This window comes from Mobula hypostoma, chromosome 27, assembly GCF_963921235.1.
Source record: "Mobula hypostoma chromosome 27, sMobHyp1.1, whole genome shotgun sequence".
Lineage (NCBI taxonomy): Eukaryota > Metazoa > Chordata > Chondrichthyes > Myliobatiformes > Myliobatidae > Mobula > Mobula hypostoma.
The window spans coordinates 36,777,576-36,795,453 of NC_086123.1; positions in this window are offsets into that span (position 1 = coordinate 36,777,576).

Genomic DNA, 17,878 nt, shown 5'->3' on the forward strand with positions numbered 1-17,878 from the left:
TGGCTTTGTGGAACAATCCATGTTCCAAGACTATACTGCTATCTGTCCCCCACTTCTCCTTCGCTACATCGACGACTGCATTGGCGCTGCTTCCTGCACGCATGCTGAGCTCATTGACTTCATTAACTTTGCCTCCAGCTTTCACCCTGCCTTCAAGTTTACCTGGTCCATTTCCGATACCTCCCTCCCCTTTCTAGATCTTTCTGTCTCTATCTCTGGAGACAGCTTATCCACTGATGTCTACTATAAGCTTATAGACTCTCACAGCTACCTGGACTATTCCTCTTCTCACCTTGTCTCTTGCAAAAATGCCATCTCTTTCTCGCAATTCCTCCGTCTCTGCTGCATCTGCTCTCAGGATGAGGCTTTTCATTCCTGGATGAAGGAGATGTCCTCCTTTTATAAAGAAAGGGGCTTCCCTTCCTCCACCATCAACTTTGCTCTTAAACGCATCTCCCCCATTTCACGCACATCTGCTCTCACCCTATCCTCCCGCCACCCCACTAGGAATAGGGTTCCCCTGGTCCTCACCTACCACCCCACCAGCCTCCGGGTCCAACATATAATTCTCCGTAACTTCCGCCACCTCCGACGGGATCCCACCACTAAGCACATCTTTCCCTCCCCCTCTCTCTGCTTTCCGCAGGGATTGCTCCCCACGTGACTCCCTTGTCCATTCGTTCCTCCCATCCCTTCCCACTGATTTCCCTCCCAGCACTTATCCTTGTAAGTGGAACAAGTGCTACACATGCCCTCACACTTCCTCCCTCACCACCATTCAGGGCCCCAGACGGTCCTTCCAGGTGAGGCGACACTTCACCTGTGAGTCAGCTGGGGTGATATACTGCGTCCGATGCTCCCGATGTGGCCTTCTATATATTGGCGAGACCCGACGCAGACTGGGAGATCGTTTTGCTGAACACCTACGCTCTGTCCGCCAGAGAAAGCAGGATCTTCCAGTGGCCACACATTTTAATTCTACGTCCCATTCCCATTCTGGTATGTCTATGCACGGCCTCCTCTACTGTAAAGATGAAGCCACATTCAGGTTGGAGGAACAACACCTTATATTCCATCTGGGTAGCCTCCAACCTGATGGCATGAACTTTGACTTAGAAACATAGAAGCTAGAAAATAGGTGCAGGAGTAGGCCATTCGGCCCTTCGAGCCTGCATCGCCATTCAGTACGATCATGGTTGATCATCCAACTCAGAACCCTGTACCTGCCTTCTCTCCATACTCCCGATCCCTTTAGCCACAAGGGCCATATCTAACTCCCTCTTAAATATAGCCAATGAACTGGCCTCAACTGTTTCCTGTAGCTGAGAATTCCACAGATTCACCAATCTCTGAGTGAAGAAGTTTTTCCTCATCTCAGTCCTAAAAGGCTTCCCCTTTATCCTCAAACTGTGACCCCTCGTTCTGGACTTCCCCAACATTGGGAACAATCTTCCTGCATCTAGCCTGTCCAATCTCTTTAGGATTTTATACGTTTCAATAAGATACCCCCTTAATCTTCTAAATTCCAACGAGTACAAGCCCAGTTCATCCAGTCTTTCCTCATATGAAAGTCCTGCCATCCCAGGAATCAATCTGGTGAACCTTCTTTGTACTCCCTCTATGGCAAGAATGTCCTTCCTCAGATTAGGGGACCAAAACTGCACACAATACTCCAAGTGTCGTCTCACCAAGGCCTTGTACCACTGCAGTAGTACCTCCCTGCTCCTGTACTCGAATCCTCTTGTTATGAATGCCAGCATACCATTCACCTTTTTCACTGCCTGCTGTACCTGCATGCCCACTTTCAATGACTGGTGTATAATGACACCCAGGTCTCATTGCACCTCCCCTTTTCCTAATTGGCCACCATTCAGATAATAATCTGTTTTCCTGTTTTTGCCACCAAAGTGGATAACCTCACATTTATCCACATTAAATTGCATCTGCCATAAATTTGCCCACTCACCCAACCTATCCAAGTCACCCTGCATCCTCTTAGCATCCTCCTCACAGCTAACACTGCCGCCCAGCTTTGTGTCATCTGCAAACTTGCAGATGCTGCATTTAATTCCCTCATCTAAGTCATTAATATATATTGTAAACAACTGGGGTCCCAGCACTGAGCCTTGCGGTACCCCACTAGTCACTGTCTGCCATTCTGAAAAGGTCCCGTTTATTCCCACTCTTTGCTTCCTGTCTGCCAACCAATTCTCTATCCACGTCAATACCTTACCCCCAATACCGTGTGCTTTAAGTTTGCACACTAATCTCCTGTGTGGGACCTTGTCTAACTTCCGTTAATGCCCCATCACCCCTTCGTACCCCATCCCTTGTTTGTTTGTTTGTTTATTTATTTATTTATTATTAATTTTTTTCTCTCTCTCCTTTTTCTCCTTCTGTCCCTCTCACTATATTCCTTGCCCATCCTCTGGGCTTCCCCCCTCCCCCTTTCTTTCTCCCTAGTCCCATGATCCTCTCATATCCCTTTTGCCAATCAACTTTCCAGCTTTCAGCTCCATCCCTCCCCCTCCTGTCTTCTCCTATCATTTCGGAGCTCCCCCCCTCCCCCTACCACTTTCAAATCTCTTACTATCTCTTCTTTCAGTTAGTCCTGACGAAGGGTCTTGGCCTAAAACGTCGACTGTACCTCTTCCCATAGATGCTGCCTGGCCTACTGCGTTCACCAGCAATTTTTATGTGTGTTGCTTGCAATGAGATAGATTATTACTAGTCAATAAAACTGAACTGTCCCTGGGCATGTTATCCTTTGAAATTATCCTTTAAACCCACCTTTCTCCCAGTGCTTGGCAACATAATCCATTGTTTCGAAGATGCTGGGTGATGCATCCCATTGCTAGGAGTTGTGCAAACTGCAAATTGTTATGTTGAAGCTGTAAAAGACATTGGTGAGGACTAATTTCAAATATTGTGTGCAGTTTTGGCCACCTACCCACAGGAAAGATGTCAATAAGATTGAAAAGGGCAAAACAAGATTACAAGGATGTTGCCAGGACTTGAGGACTTGAGTTATAGGGAAAGATTGAATAGGTTAGGACTTTACTCCCTGGAGCTTAGGAGAATGAGGGGAGATATATAGAGATATACAATGTTATGAGGGTATAGATTGGGTAAATGCACGTAGGCTTTTTCCACTGAGGTTGGATGAGACTACAACTAGAGGTCATGGGTTAAGGGTGAAAGGTGAAATGTTTACAGAGAACATGAGGGGGAACTTCACCACTCAGAGGGAGGTGAGAGTGTGGAACGAGCTGACAGTGCAGGTTCCATTACAAAGTTGGAGAGGAATTCAGTTAAGTATGTGGATAGGAGGGGTGTAGATGGCTGTGGTCTGGGTGCAGGTCGATAGAACGAGTCCGAATAATAGTCTGGCACAAACTAGACGGGCCGAAGAGGCTGCCTCTGTGCTGTGGTCTTCCATGACTCTATAACCGGGCGCAGCTTAGGTGAACAACTTGGTCGATAAGGGCTACTTGAGCTGGTGCCCGTGCTGTATCTCCCTACGCTCACTGGCCACTTTATTGGCTGACCTATCATTAATGCAAACATCTGATCAGCCACACATACAACCCAATCAGCCAATCATGTGGCGGCAACTCAACGCAAACAAAAGCATGCAGACATGGTCAAGAGGTTCAGTTGTTGTTCAGACCAAACATCAGAACGGGGAAGAAATGTGATCTAAGCGACTTTAACCATGAATTGATTGCTGGTGGCAGGGGTGGATTGAATTCTCTGCAACTGTAGACTCCTGGGATTTTCACCCACAATAGTCTCTAGAATTTACAGAGAATAGTGCGAAAAACAAAAAAAAATATCCAGTGAGTGGTAGTCCAGTGGGTGAAGACACCTTGTTAATGAGAGCGGTCAGAGGAGAATGGCCAAACTTGTTCAAGCTGACAGGAAGGTAACAGTAACTCAAATAACCACACATTACAACAGTGGTGTGAAGAAGAATGCACAACACGTTGAACTTTGAAGTGGATGAGCTACAGCAGAAGACCAGAAACATACTCTCAGAGGCCACTTTATTAGGTACAGGAGGTATATCTCTATGTCTTCAAGAGGTGAGAGGAAACCAGATCAGCGAGGGGCAGTTCATGCTGTCAGACGGCGAATGTGCAAATTTCAGCCAGACAGCCTCAGAGGTTAGGAATGAACCCAGTTACCAGAGATGTGAGGCAGCTGTTCCAATAACGGTGTCACTGAGCAACTGATGAAGTTGGAATGAAGTATAATAAGAAAGTACTGGGAGTATTCAGCAGGTCAGGTAGCATCTGTGGAGGGAGAAATAGGCTATGAAAGGAGGAGGGTTGGACATGGGGCTAGCAACCCCGGGGCTACAGAAACGCCAACAGAAGCTCCACAGACCTCTTCCCCGGGAGTGGAAGGATCTTCACCCCGAAGACATATGAGATCACGTGGTGCAAGTGGAAGCCACAGAGCTCAGTGGTGGGGAGGGCTTTACCGGTGATGGACTGGGCCGCATCCACTACTTTTTGTAGGATTTCCCATTCAAGGGCATCGGTGTTTCCATACCAGGCTGTAATGCAGCCGGTCAATATACACTCCACTACACATCCAGAGAAGTTTGTCAAATTTTTAGATGTCATGCTGAATCTCTGTAAGCTCCTAAGAAAGAAGGGGCGTTGCCGTGCTTTCTTCATAATCGCACGCACGTGCTGGGCCCAGGACACGTCCTCCAAAATAACCCATTCAGTTATTGCTTCCCTTTTCCCTTGTACTACTCCAATATGCTGATGAGATCAAGCAATCTGTATGGATGGCATGCTAGTTTAATTGGGTGGGAGTTCTCCAAGGATGCTAACCCTGGCACGGTGGAGAGCCCGGCCAGTTACTGAGAGGAATGCCATCTACAGCTTTGCCCTGGTAGGGATACCCATGGCGTAAGGTTCCAGAAAAGAACGATCCAAACAAGACCTCAACTGTGGAACTGGCGGAAGATGACGACACACTACAACTGCAGTGAAGTGTCCCCAGTCATCTTGCATTCCATGACCCTGATCTGTCAAGGACAGTGTGGTGTCTGCCCTGCATCGGTCTCTGTAAGAGAGCAAAGATACGCACAGGCATTCTCCACTAAGGGAATAACACCTTGGGAGAACATCATGCTCGACTCAGTGACCACGGTACTACTAATAATTGTCTGAAGTGAATGCCCTGCTTTCTGTGAAGGGAACATAACTCTGCAAGTTGCCTCGTGTTGTTAGTGTACTGGAGCAGCTTGGCCGGAGGCACAGGAGTTAGCTTTGCAGACTAGGTTATCAGTGCTAACTCTGAGATGATGCATGGTCACCTAGCCTTTTCTGGGATATACTTTACATGGGCACAGTTGTGTGCCTAGTACACCCACAGCCTCCCAGTGCTAGAGACCTGGGTGTAATCCAGGCCTCGGTTACTGGTTGTGTGGAGTTTTCATGTTTCCTCTGGGTGCTCTGGTTTCCTCTTACATCCCAAACACAAGCGGGCTGAGAGGTTAATTGGGCACTGTAAATTGTTCCAAGTGTGTGGCTGATTGCAATGAACTGGAGGGAGATGAAGGGAAAATGTGGGATTAAGATAATTGAATGGTCAATGGTTGGCATGGATTTGATGGGCCGAAGATCCTACTTTGTGGTGTATCTCTCTCTCTCTGACACTCTTGCAAGAGCACTCAGCCTTTTCGTGATATCACGTGGGGTAAATCAGATTGGCTGAGGGCTGGGCTCTCCAGTAGTGGAGATCTCCAGAGGAAGTTCAACTGCATTGTCCACTAGGTTCATCTGGTTTCAGAGCTGCCTTTAACACTCAGGTTTCAGGTTGAGACTCTGCATCAATGTGGCTGCTGGGTCCTGACTTGAAATGTCCACAATACCTTCCCTCCCCACACAGATGTTGCTCCTGATGAAGGTCCTCGGTCCAAAAAGTCAACTGTTTATTCATTTCCATAGATGCTGCCTGGCCTGCTGAGTTCCTCCAGCATTTTGTGTGTGGTGCTGCTGTTCGACCTAAGTTCTGCCAGGAGTTTGTTTTTGGATTTGTAATGTCCACATTACCTCTATCGGGAGGAAGTCCATAAGCGCAGTGCATCTTTCACCTGTTCTTTAGTTTTCCTCTTTTATTTTGATTATTAAGAAAGGGACCAAGTTTCCCTCTGCCCAGACAATAATCACAAAGTTGACTGTGAGCGCCCTCTAGAGTCCATGATCTTTTTTACCTCAGTGAATGATTCGACCATTAGTTCAAATTCAAGATTATTATTACCTGACTGTACACGTATACAACCAAATGAAACAATGTTCCTCCAGCCTATGGTGCACCCACTAAACATATATCACACATAGCACATGAAACAAAATATTATCACAAATAAATTTTATCCTGTGCCTCCAAGTACCCTGAGATCTCATCCTTAATAATCAACTGCAACATCTTCCCAATCACTTAGCTCAAACTAACCGGCCTATAGTTTCCTTTCTTCTGCCTCTCTCCCTTCTTTAAAAGTGGAGTGATATTTGCAATTTTCCAGTTTTCTGGAACCATTCTAAAATCTAGTGATTCTTGAAAGATCATTACTAATGCCTCTACGATCTCTCCAGCCACCTCTTTCAGAACCCTGGGGTGTACACCATCTGGTCCAGTTGACTTATCCATCTCCAGACCTTTCAGTTTCCTAGGAATCTTTTACCTAGTAATGGTAACTTCACACACTTCATGCCCCCTGACTCCTGGAACTGCCACCATGCTGCTAGTGTCTCCACAATGAAGACTGATGCAAAATACTTATTCAGTTCGTCCATATTTCATTGCTCCCCCATTACTACTCCATTGTTTTCCACTGGTCTGATATCCACTCTTGCCTCTCTTTTACACTTTATGTATCTGAAGAAACTTTAGGTATCATCTTTAATATTATTGGGTAGCTTACTTTTGCATTCCATTTTTACCTACCTAATGACTTTTTTAGTTGCCTTATGTTGGTATTTAAAAACTTCCCACTAATTCTTGCTCTATAATATGCCCTATCTTTGCCTTTTATGTTGGCTCTGTTAGCCATGGTTGTGTCATCTTTTCTTTAGAAAACTTCTTCCTCTTGGATGTATATATCCCGTGCCTTCTGGATTGCTTCCAGAAATTCCAGCCATTGCTGCTCCTCTTTTCCAACCAATTCTGGCCAACTCCTCTTTCATGCCTCTGTAATTCCCTTTACTCCACTATAATACTGATACGTCTGACTTTAGCTTCTGCTTCTCAAATTTCAGGGTGAATTTGATCATATTATGATCACTTTCCCCTCAGGGTTCTTTTACCTGAAGCTCTCTAATCAATTCCAGTTCATTGCACAACACAATCCAGAATAGCTGATCCCCCAGTGGGCTTAACCATGAAAAAGCCATCTCATTGGCATTCTAGAAATTCCCCCTATTGGAATCCAGCACTAACCTGATTTCCCAATCTACCTGCATATTGAAATCCCTCATGAATATTGTAGCATTGCCTTTTTCTATCTCCCATTGTAATTTGTAGATACGTCCTTACTACTGTTCGGGAGTCTGTATACTGCTCCCATCAGGATCTTTTTTACCCTCACAGTTCCTTAGCTCTATTCGCAATGATTCAACACCTTCCAACCCTATGTCACCTCTTTCTAATGATTTGATTTCATCTTTTAACAACAGAGCAATGGCACCCCTCCTGCTTTCCTGCCTGTCCTTTTGAAAACAAAGATAATAAAGATCTCTGATAGCTGGGCCACACAGCCCCTCAGCACCTGACCAGGTACGTTGTGTGACCCTGCAGCTTTGCCTGGGTTTACCCTGGCTCGGCTTCTCCTCAGCTCGGCTGTGGCCAGACAAGTGCCTGTTCCTCAGGAAGAGAGGAGGCTTTCCTCAATGTCACATTACTGGGTTGGTTAAATTATGTCGAAGGCATTCAGCCTATCAGGAAGGGATGTGATGCTGCTGTCGTTGCACAGAGTTGAATTGTAATCTGTTAGGTCCCCACACTCTACCTTCCTGGTGGCACGGGGGAGCATGACTTTCGCTAACCTGTCCCCTGATCTGCAGGCAGCGTCCTGATACCTAAGCAGTGCCTGAACCTCAGCAGTCAGCCGTGCTTTCTGGTTTGCCCTGGCAGTGTAGTGTTTAATCACAGTAACATCCTCAATGCACTTTCCCATGCAGCCAGTCACCGATCCCACATATCCATCACTGTTGGTGCGGTGATCATACGTAGCCGTCCCCCCGAACATGCCGCAGTCCGTGCTGTCGAAACACTCCTGCAGCGCAGGGGTGCACCTTCTGGCCAGGTCCTGACCTCTCTGTCAGCTGGTTTGACTCGTTTAACTAGTGGTCTGTATGTGAGGATTCGCAAACAGATACGTGGCCTGAGTATCCGAGGTAAGGGTAGGAGGATGGGAGTGGGGAAGCCTTGTAGGCTTCACTAACATGAGTAGAAACCAGATGTAATATATTGTCTCCTCGGGCTGTGAAACTGACACACTGGTAGAACTGGCAGGAGTGTTTTTAAGTTGGCATGATTGAAGTCACCAGCAACAGTGAAGGCACCATCTGGGTGAGTGGCTTCGAGGTCGCAGATGGCGCCACAGAGCTCCTGCAGCGCTTCCCCAGCACTAGAACCAGTGGGGAGATGTAAACAGCCAGAATTACAATGGCAATGCACTCCCTCGGTAAATAGAAAGGCCTGCACTTCACCACTAAAAACTCTGTCTGCGGTGAGCAGTGGGCCATTACAACCAAGGCATTCACACACCAGTTTTTAATGATGGAGACACACAGACCTCCTTCCGCGGGTTTGCTGGTCGTCGCACATTTCTGTCTGTCCGAAAGCTGATTAGGCATTCCAGCTGGTGTCTGGAGCCATGTTTCCGTCAGGATGAGTGCGCGTCAGTCCCTCGTCTCCCACCGGTTCAGACTCAGACGTAGGTAATCCATCCTATTTTCTAGCAATCGTACGGCTTAGCGAGTAGAATTACCTGAAGTGTGGGCCTGCGGGGGCTCGCTTTTCTTTTTTCACACGATGCCTGCACTGCCGACACTTGGCTGCTGATCATTCACCGTGACCTCGCCATCCCTGATTAGCTCCAGTGTTAACCATACTTCACCAGGCCATGCTCTCTTCTTGCTGCTACCATCAGGAAAGAGGTACCAAAGCCTCAGGTCTCACACCACTAGCTTCAGGAACAGTGATTACCCCTCAACCATCAGGTTCCTGAACCAGCGTGGATAACTTCACTCACCATGACTCTGAACTGATTCCATGATCAGCAGACTCACTTTCACGGTCTCTTTACAACTCACATTCTCAGTCTTTCTCTGTTTATGTCTAGTGTCTCGTAAATTCTATTGTGTGTCTTTTTTCCCTGTAAGTGCCTGCAACAAAAAAATCCCAAGGCAATATATGATAACATATACACAGTAAGTTTCCTAGGATGGAAAATCCCACATTGAATATATTAAATGTCATCCTGATGAAGGGTCTCGGCCTGCAATGTTACCTGTTATTCCTCTCTTTAGGTTTTGTTTGCCCTGCAGAGTTCCTCCAGCATTTTGTGTGTGTTACTCTGGATTTGCTGTATCTGCAGAATCATTTTTGTGTTTATATTTAAATATTCATCATTTTTCTAGGTGTTTCTAAAGCACGACAGTGTCTGTGCTTCCTTAGGAGTTTACAAGGAGTCAGCATGAGATCTAAAACTTTGACAAACTTCTATAGATGTGTAGTGGAAAGCATATTGACTGGCTGCATCACAGCCTGGTATAGAAATACCAATCCCTTGAATGGAAAATCCTACAAAAAGTAATGGATTCAGCCCAGTACATCATGGGTAAAGCCCTCCCCACCACTGAGCACAACTACTTGAAACGCTGTCACAGGAAAGCAGCATCCATCATCAGGGACCCCCACCACCCAAGACACGCTCTCTTCTCACGCTGCCAAAAGAAAGAAGTTAAAACAGCTACAGGACTCACACCATCATGGTCAGGAACAGTTATTACCCCTCAACCATCAGGCTCTGGAACCAGCAGGGTAACTTCACTCACCCCTTCATTGACCTGTTCCCACAACCTATGGACTCACTTTCAAGGACTTTTCATTTCATATTCGCTTCTTATTTATTATTATTAGTTCTTTCTTTTTGCTTTTGCAGTGTACTGTCTTCTGCATATTGTTGAACACTTTAGTTGAGCGATCTTTAATTGATTCTGTTATGGTTAATATTCTATAGATAAGTGAATTTCAGGGTTGTATATGGTGACATACAGTATATGTACCTTGATAATATATTTACTTTGAACTTTGAACATTCTTTGATAACAAATTTACTTTCAACTTTGATACTCAACCTTGACGGCATCCAGGCTGACAAGTATTTATGCTACAACCAGTGTCTGGGTTGCACCGTCACGAAGCTCCCTGCTGCAGCCTCTTGTAGTCTACAATTATGTTACCAGTCTTTAATTGAGGAGCTCAGTTCAAATCTCAGTTTGACAGCTGGAATTTAAATTCACATCACTGAAGAACGCCGAAAAGCTCGTGTTAGCTAGGGCCCATGCTGGAGCTGACTGAGTTCACAGCTTTCGGCAGCAAATTTCAATTCCGTGCAGCGATCAAAATAAGCTGCAGAAAGTTGTAAATTCAGTCAGCTCAGTCATGGGCACTAGCCTTCCTAAAATCCAGGACACCTTCAAAGAACGATGCCTCAACAAGGCAGCATCCATCATTAAGGGCCCCCATCACCCAGGACATGCCCTCTTCTCATTGCTACCATCAGGGAGGAGGTGCAGGAGCCTGAAAGCACAGACTTAATAATCCAGGAACAGCTTCTTCCCCTCTGCTGTCAGATTTCTGAATGGACACTGAACCCTTGATCTCTGTCTCAATACTTTTCTTTCCCTTTTGGCACCACTTGAATTTATTTAACTTTTTCAATATATAGTATATAATGACTGCAATTCACAGTGTTTATCATTTTGTATTGCGATGTACTGCTGCCACATAACTACAGATTCCACAACATATATCAGGGATTTTAAACATGAATCTGATTCGGATTAGGAGAGATCTATGAATATTGTGGCTGGTCATAAGGTCACATCTGGTTTACTGAGCTGCAACCTGAACTTGCTGCACGATTTATGTCATACCCCACTCTAGACAAAACACAATTCGCCTGGCGAAGGATCTGGAGAGGGTGCAAGGGAAATTTCCAAGATTCTGCCTGAATTAGAAAGTATGTCTTTTGAGCAGAGGTTGAGGAAGCTCGGGCTTTTCTCTCTGGAAAGGAGGAGGATGAGAGGTGACTTGATAGAGGTGTAAAAGATGATAGAGTGGACAGACAGCCTCTTTTCCCTGGGTGGAAATGGCTAATGGAAGAGGGCATCATTTTAAGGTTAGTTTTAATTTTAAGGTGATTGTACGATGTCAGAGGTATTGCTTTTACACAGAGGGTGGTGGGGGTGTGGAACACTCAGCCAAGGGTAGTAGTACAGGTAGAGTCATTAGGGACATTTGAGACTCTTACATAGGCACATGGACTCAATTTATATTTAGATTTAATTTCCTGAGCCGGTGGGTGGTGAATCTGTGGAACTCATTGCCACAGATGGTTGTGGAAGGTAAGTCATTGAGTATATTTAAAGCAGAGGCTGATAGGTTTCGATTAGTCAGGGTGTTAAAGTTACAGGGAGAAGACTGGAGAATGGGGTTGCAAGGAAAAAGAAATCAGCCGTGATGGAATGGTGCAGCAGACTCGATGGGCCAAAAGGCCTAATTCTGCTCCTACACTATGTCTTATCATGATCTGCTTCTCCAGCTCAGTGTACAGCAGTGGGGGCCAAATGCAAACCATGACCAATTCCCAGCACCTCCCTCATTCAAAGTACTGAGACCAACTTTAGATCCACCAGCAGAACAGAATTAACTTTGTGAATTAACAACATACATTCTAGAATGACAACATTTGGCCCATCTTGGACGTGCTGACTCTTTGTAGAGTAACCAATTACCTCCTCCTTCCTTGTGTTTTCTCCATAGTCCTGTGAGAATTCCATTCCACCTTTGTGAATCCATTCATTATTAATATATTTAGTTTTCTCTTGATCTGTTTGGCCATCACTTTCTCCCCACCCTCACTTATTCATTCCCCGCGCTCCTCAGGAGGCTAAGGAAACTTGGCACATCTCTGTCTTTATCGATGCACATAGAAAGTATTCTATCTGGATCAGTCCTGCCTGCCAAAAGATTTCAGCCCAAAACGTCAACTGTACTCTTTTCCTAGATGCTGCCTGGCCTGCTGAGTTCCTCCAGCATTTTGTGTGTTTTGCTCGGATTTCCAGCATCTGCAGATTTTCTCTTGTTCAATCTGATTGCATGACAGGTTGGTACAGCAACTGTTCTGTGTGTGACTGCAAGAAACTGCCGAGTTGTGGACACAGCTCAGCACATCATGGAACCCAGCCTCCCCTCCATGGACTCTATTTATACTTCTTGCTGCCTCAGTGAAGTAGCCAGCATAATCAGAGACCCCTCCCACTCCATACATCCTCTCCTCTTCCCTCCCCCTTGGGCAGAAGATGCAAAAGCCTGAAAGCACGTACTGCCATGCTCAAGGATAGTTTCTACCCTTCTGTTATCAGACTCCTAAATGGACATCTTGTACAATAAAATCTTAACTTCACATTCTCTCTTGTTATGACCTTACATTTTATTGTTTACCTGCACTGCACTTTCTCTGTAGCTGTTACACTTTATTCTGCGCTGTTACTGTTTTATCGTGTTCTACTTCAATGCACTGTGTAATGATCTGAACTATACACGAGACAAGCTTTTCACCATGACAGTAATAAACCAATCCCAATACAACTATTACTGCCACCTACATCAGGGATGCAAACTTCACCTACTCCACATCCCCAGACTCTCTCATCTGTGAGGATAATATGGACCATACTAGATGGGAGTTTGTTGCAAGTTACTAATTGTGGTAAACCATGTATATAGGTTGTAACATACATCAAAGTTGCTGGTGAACGCAGCAGGCCAAGCAGCATCTATAGGAAGAGGTGCAGTCGACGTTTCAGGCCGAGACCCTTCGACTGCACCTCTTCCTATAGATGCTGCTTGGCCTGCTGCGTTCACCAGCAACTTTGATGCATGTTGCTTGAATTTCTAGCATCTGCAGAATTCCTGTTGTTTGCGTTTAAATTCACTACTGCGAAGCCTCTTCCGGTGATGCCTACACCGAAGAAGTTTAGATCCTCTCTTCGGACGAAGGGTCTCGGCCTGAAACGTCAACTGCACCTCTTCCTGTAGATGCTGCTTGGCCTGCTGCGTTCACCAGCAACTTTGATGTATGTTGCTTGAACTTCCAGCATCTGCAGAATTCCTGTTGTTTGTATATTGGTTGTAACTGGGTTACCTGTCCTCTGCTGACCGCTCTTGTGACTCCTTCCACTGACCCCTGAATAAAGGCGATTGTGTCACTGCTCCTCCCTCAGTCCAGGGCAGATACTCAGTATGGACATTGGTCCATTTACTGTTAATAAAAGCCTTTCAGTATTTACTCTACTTCCCGTCTTTTGGAGTAATTGATATTGCATCACAAATCACCCTGGCTTGGACACTTTACCATTCCTGCATCATCACTAGATCGAAATCCTGGATCTTTTCCACATAGCAGCATTGTTTCAAAGTTTCAAAGTGCATTTATTATCAAAGAAAGTATAAATTATACAACATTGAGATGTATTTACTTAGAGGCAGTCGTGGGAGTACCTGCACTTCAAGTTTATTGTCTTCTGACTCTGCAGCCCAACGAAACAACGTACCTCCGGACCACGGTCAAACAAAATATATGCATCACCCACAGCACGTAAAACAAAATATTATCACAAGTAAGTTAATACCGTGCTGGGTCCGTTGTTAGTCATCTACAGTATGGATTATAATGTGGTAAACTGGATCAGTAAATTTGCGGAGGACACCAGGAATGGGGGGTGCAGTGGAGAGCAATGAAGACTATCAAAGCTTGCAGCAGGATATAGACCAGCTGGAAAAATTGTCTGAAAAATGACAGATGGAATTTAATGCAGACAAGTGCGAGATGTTGGCACTTTTGTGGGTCTTACACAATGAATGTTAGGGCACTGAGGAGTGCTGTAGAACAAAGATCTGGTAATACAGGTCCATAATTCATTGAAAGTGGCAGCACAGGTAGATAATGTCATTAAGAAATCTCTTGGAACATTGGCCTTCATAAATCAACATATAGAGTACAGAAGATGGGATGTTGTGTTAAAGTTGTATAAGACTTTGATGAAACCTGATTTGGAATATTGTGCAGTTTTGGTCACCTACCTACAGGAAAGATGTAAATAAGGTTGAAAGATTTCAGAGAAAACCTACAAGGATGTTGCTGGGATTGGAGGGCCTGAGTTACAGGGAGGACTGAATAGTTAGGACTTCATTCCCTGAAACACAGAAGACAGAGGGGATATTTGATAGAGGTAGACAAAGTTACAGAAAGCACAAACGTAATCAGGCTTTTTCCACTGAGGTTGAGTGAGACTACAACTAGAGGTCATGGGTTAAGGGTGAAAGGTGGGGAAATTTCTTGAGAGAGTGTGGAATGAACTGCCAGCACAAGTAATGATTTCAACATTTAAGAGAAGTTTGGATAAGTACGTGGATGGACGGCTAATGTCCCAATGCAGTTTAAATGATTTTGCACAGACTGGATGGCCCAGAGGACCTCTTTCTGTGACTCTATGATTTAAATATAATTCAAAATGCATGTGAAGTGTACAGCTCGCTGTCCTAGTGACGAAACGTCATTGGCGGTAGGGTATTCATTAGTCTTACAGTCTGGTGGAAGAAGCTGTCACCCAGTCTGGCAGTCCTAGTCCTGATGCTCCTGTACCTCCTTCCTGATGGTAATCGATCAAAGAGATTGTGGGATGGGTGGTAGGGATCCTCAACAATGCTTCGGGTCCTTCGCGTACAACACTCCTGGTAAAGCTCCAACTTCACAGACTGCAGCGGTTTAAGAGGATAGCTCATCACCACCACCATCTCAGGAGCAATTATATTTGCCCTCATTCCAGGTTGATCAGCAGAGTTATTCAGTTATTATTTTTGCAGATGTATTTACTGAGTTACTGCAAATGATTACACCTCAGACTTATTTCATCAGGAATCTCTCAATAGAGTTAGATTACTGAAGTTTTGTTTTCTAGAAATGGCTGAAAAACTTAGGTTGTGCTCTCAAGATCCTCACCCCAGGAATAGGTTAAGAAAAAGACATGAGAAAGACCCAAAACCTGTGGTTCTCACATTTGTTTTATTTTTCTTAGGTACAATAGCAGGGAAAATTTACAAGGATATTGCCAGCACTTGAGGACACAAGTTACAGGGAAATGTGAAATAGGTTAGGATTTTATTCCCTGGAATACAGGAAAATGGGGGGAAATTTGATAGAGGTCTACATAATTATGAGGGGTATAGATGGGGTAAATGCAAGCAGCCTTTTTCCAGCTGCTGGCCAAAGGGTGTAGGCACAATAATAGCTCGGCACAGCCCAGATGGCCTGAATGGCCTGCTTCTGTTGTAGTGTTCGATGATTCTGAGCACTTCCAGACATCACGTAAAGATTAGCATAATGTGAGAATAGGTTAGGGGAATCACGAACTCACCTTTGATCAATAAACTAATTAGTTCTCTGATAACGATGTGCCATTTTCTAGTGCTGGTGGTCAGACTAATTGATCTTAATTTCACAAATTGCCTTAGTGAGATTTAAACTCTTGGCTATATCCTGGCAATGACCACAATCATTCATCATCCTCAGTGTGAGAATTGACTGTGAACTGCAAAACAATAATACAATACCTATGGCAAAACTCAAACTCTCCAGATAATTCATCAACTTCCAATGGAAACTCTCCGGGAAATCCATCAACATTCCAATGAAATTCTCCGGGAAATCCATCAGCATCCAACTTAAGCTCCCTTGGAAATCCATCCGCATACAACTGAAGCTTCCTGGGAAATCCATTGCCATCCAATTTAAACTCTCCGGGAAATCTATTGGCATCCAATTGAAACGTCCTGGGAAATCCATCAGCATCCAGTTGAAACTCTCCAGGAAATCTATCAGCATCCAATTGAAACTCCCTGGGAAATCCATCAGCATCCAATTGAAACTACCTGGGAAATCCATTGGCATCCAATTGACATACATCAAAGTTGCTGGTGAACGCAGCAGGCCAGGCAGCATCTGGCTGGCCTGCTGCGTTCACCAGCAACTTTGATGTATGTTGCTTGAATTTCCAGCATCTGCAGAATTCCTGTTGTTGGCATCCAATTGAAACGTCCTGGGAAATCCATCAGCATCCAGTTGAAACTCTCCAGGAAATCTATCAGCATCCAATTGAAACTCCCTGGGAAATCCATCAGCATCCAATTGAAACTACCTGGGAAATCCATCAACATCCAATGAAACTACTTGGGAAATCTATCAGCATCCAATTGAAACTCCCTGGGAAATACATCAGCATCCAATTGAAACTCCCTGGGAAATCCATCAGCATCCAATTGAAACTCATTGGGAAATTCTTATTAGATCGGTATCCAATTGAATTAAAAGCAGAAAACAAATGCAGGTATAATCAAAATGAATGTACACTCAGTGGCCACTTTATTAGGTACATCTGTTCGGTAATGCAAATATCCAATCAGCTATTCATGTGGCAGCAACTGAATACATAAAAGCATGCAGACATGGTCAAGAGGTTCAGTTGTTATTCAGACCAAACATCAGAATGGGGAAGAAATGTCATCTAGGTGACATTGACTGTGGAATGATTATTAGTGGTTTGAGTGTTTCAGAAATGACTGATCTCCTGAGACTTTCATGCACAACAGTCTCTAGAGTTTAGAGAGAATGGTGCAAAAAAAAACAAACAAAAAAGAACAGGCAGTGAGCAGCAGTTCTGTGGGCAAAAACACCTCTTTAATGAGAGAGGTCAGAGGAGAATGGCAAGACTAGTTCAAGCTGACAGGAAGGTGACAGTAACTCAAGTAAACCCACGTTACAACAGTGGTGTTCTGAAGGACATCGCTGAATGCACAACATGTCATTTGAAGTGGATGGGTTACAAACATACGCTCGGTTTCCTCTTTGCTAGGTACAAGGGACCACTGAGTATACAAGTCACAAGCTAATGAAGATTAACCAGTTGTTTAACTCTGGGATTAAGACACAGTGGAAGGTACTCATTTATAGCAGGGGTTCCCAAACTTTCTTTTTGCCATGGACCCTTATTATTAACCGAGGGGTCCGTGGACCCCAGTTTGGGAAATCCTGAACAGTGCAGAATACATCCTTCCATCCTTCGAGCTGCACCGCCCAGCAATCCCCGATTTAACCCCAGCCTAATCACAGGACAATTTACAAAGACCTATGAACCTACCTGGTATGTCTTTGGACTGTGGGAGGAAACTGGAGCAGCTGGGAAAACCCACAGATTCTTAGGGAGGACATACAGACATAAATACCGACGATGTCAGAATTAACTCTGAACTCCGATGCCCTGAGCTGTCATAGCGTCCTGCTAACAACTACACGACCATGAAGATATAATATGGCAATCATGATGCTTCACCGTTTAAAGCACAATCTTCTTTAACTGTGACCTTGTGAGTCCTGTTACTCAGTGTAATAATTGACTTTAAAAGTCACTAATGCCACTCGTGTCTGCAGGACATCATTTTTTTAAACCTTCATCTGTTATATCTATTGTAGTTTGCCAGTTCATGCTTTGTTGAATATTAAGATAAT